Source organism: Octopus bimaculoides, chromosome 11 (assembly GCF_001194135.2).
Source record: "Octopus bimaculoides isolate UCB-OBI-ISO-001 chromosome 11, ASM119413v2, whole genome shotgun sequence".
Lineage (NCBI taxonomy): Eukaryota > Metazoa > Mollusca > Cephalopoda > Octopoda > Octopodidae > Octopus > Octopus bimaculoides.
In genome coordinates, this window is record NC_068991.1 from 79122963 (window position 1) to 79125886 (window position 2924).

Below are 2924 nucleotides of genomic sequence, written 5' to 3' on the forward strand. Positions count from 1 at the left end.
ACACACACACACACACACACACACACACACACACACACATAAATACATACATGTGATGAGCTTCTGCAAAATTCTCATCTCCCAAATTAAAATAATGTACTCAGAAAATATTTGTCACGTAGTGGAACGATACTCAGAACTCAGTGACTTCCTAACTACAAAATTATATGTCTATGAAAAACAGAGTCCATTCACTTCATTGGAGGTAGATGAAATAAAATAATACAGCAGCAATGCAATATGTTTATTTGTTTGCAGTTTGCATCAGTGCAAAACCAAATAGTACGCGTTCGGCTCTCACTTGTTGATATTTGATTAAAATGTCTTTGTAAAAATGAAACATGTATATCACTCAGTCGTACTTCTATAAGGTAAGGTTACGAAGTAATAAATTATTATTTTTGCGTTGCTGCGGTATCTTGGATCAACTCTGAATGAACAGACATGATGAAAAACCCACCAACAGGGACATTTCCGCCAGTTTAGGAGTATATAGGATTATATGATCTAAGGGGTCCTGCCTGATTTTAAGGCGGTCATATATGATGTAAGAAATATTTTACTGCTATTTTCAGGGGATCGAAGGACAATATAGTCTTTTCTTTGTCGGTTCGTTAGATCAGTGCTGACATCAGTATTCTTTTACGGATGGATTCAGTGGCGTTGGTCATCGAGAAGCAAATGGGAAACTATTTATAGGAGACTATCGAAATACAATTTTATTTCACCATTTAATCCATTTCTCTTTGCTATTGCAACTACTCTCTTTAAGAAAAAATACGCTCCTGTCGAATTTTTAATGTCTTGCATCGTAGCTTTTGCAGTTGGGTTTTTATGTGTTGAAAACACCTCATGTACTCTATGATGGTTTTAATCAGATTATCCAACTCTTAGAGGGAAGAAATGAGATTTTGCGAATTCCATTTAGTCTCTAGCAACATTTCAAGTATTTAATACAAGAATATGTTACACATTGCTTTCCAGTAACAGAGCAAAATAATATTTTACGATGCAATTAAAGATAAGCTTTCCCAAATAATAGGATGGTCACAGTTTGTATGTCTTTGGTATTAGGTCCGCTCCTTTCTCGCTAGCCTAGGACTAATATGATGTAAATTTGGCCTCTATTTCAAGGCAGTTAAGCGATCACTGAATCACCCTTCTTTACTTTTATATAATTGCATTGTTCGATCAGTAAAACACATGCATTGTCTCCGTAATGAAGGGACTAATCAAAATTTGTAGTTCACAGACCGTTCTTAAAGAGAGTAGTTGCAACAGCAAAGTGAAATAAAATTGTTTTTCGAAAGTGTCACATCGAGAGAATGTCGTTATCTGCGTTTAACGTTTGCTGCACTTAAACCAATTAACGAAGGCACAATGTATGCCACCACATCCTACTCTTTTGCGCGAGTGACGGTTATATTTTTATTTTTAATCTGAGTTTTACTAAAATGCTTCTAAATTTTATGCTTACGTTCACAAAATATACTATTTTGAGACATATTGCTTTTCAAAATCTTTTTAAAGTTTGTTTACATAATGCAAATATAATTTTTGACATTGTATTTAAATGAGCCGCTCGAAGTTTATTTAAAATTCAGTATGTAAATAAAACTGAAGATAATAACACTACGCGCACACAAACACACACAAATTACTACCATTCATCTTTTATCAGGCACCACACATTACACTCACAAAATCATATACACGCTCGGTTTTTTTTTACACAAAATTGCCATTCCATAAATAACATATTCAGATTCATTTTGAATATGCTGTTGTTTGTTAAACGATTCACTTCAAAGTTTTCACAACTAACCTTAAATTTCTTGTATAATTTACAGTTGATAGGTTATAACGAGAACGGCGAAGTATTTATCGGTTTCTGGTGAAAGAATAATACACCATTTCGATTCACGATTAGCGAACAATGTCTTTTGTCTTTAGACAGTAATTCGACAGAACAATGAAAAACAATGACCACTAAAAACTTACCACTGCTCTTCTTTAATTTTCTCTTGTACTTAAGTTTAAGATAAAAATTAAAGTTATGCCATCAATCCCGAGCGAGTATCACTTGATAAATCTTATCCTGTCTTCGCTTTTTGTTTTAGGGGTCCACATCGTCAAGAACAGGTAATAGGCATCCTCTCATGACCCTCACCTTTGATACAGTGAAACATTCAGAATGAAAAGACAGAGGGTTGCACAAGTACTTGGCCGGTACTCACTACAAGTGAGGAGACTCACTACAATACGTGAAATAAAGTGACCTGTTCATGGACACAATACGCTTAAGAAATGAAAGCATAACTTTATGATCATAAATCGCAAGGCTCGTTCCCAAATAAGCTTAAAATCATATTGTTATTAAAAATATCAGAGCAGTGTAATCGCTACATCCATTAGACAGCGCTCTTTACAGGGTAATAAATTCAGATCTTTCATTTCGAATTTGCCATTAAAAACCTCAACATCGCATATATTCCTGAATTTCGTTGAAAGAAATAAAATTACATAAAATTTTATAATTTCGAGCTTTATCCCATTGCGCGGCACACTGGGTAGCTGCCTGCAGGAGCCACGGGCCGACTAATGCCTTGTGTATTTGTGAATTTGTTAGATGCTCATTCTGTGCAAACCTGTCGTGTATATATATATATATATATATATATATATATATATATACACTTTTACTTGTTTCAATCATTTGACTGCGATCATGCTGGAGCACCAACTTTAGTCGAAGAAACAGACCCCAGGAGTTATTCTTTGTGAGCCTAGTACTTATTCTATCGGTATCTTTTGCAGAACCGGTAAGTTTCGGGGACATAAACGCACCAACATGGGTTGTCAAGCGATGGCAGGGAGACACAGACACACACACATATATATATATATATATATATATATATATA

The 2924-nt window shown here is 34.7% G+C and overlaps 1 protein-coding gene across 3 annotated transcripts in view; it reads right to left on the reverse strand.

The window, feature by feature from the left end:
• The window catches only part of LOC106869985 (metabotropic glutamate receptor), a 203837-nt gene that overhangs the window by 160873 nt on the left and 40040 nt on the right, over positions 1–2924 (reverse strand). The gene's annotated exons all lie outside the window — the stretch shown is intronic.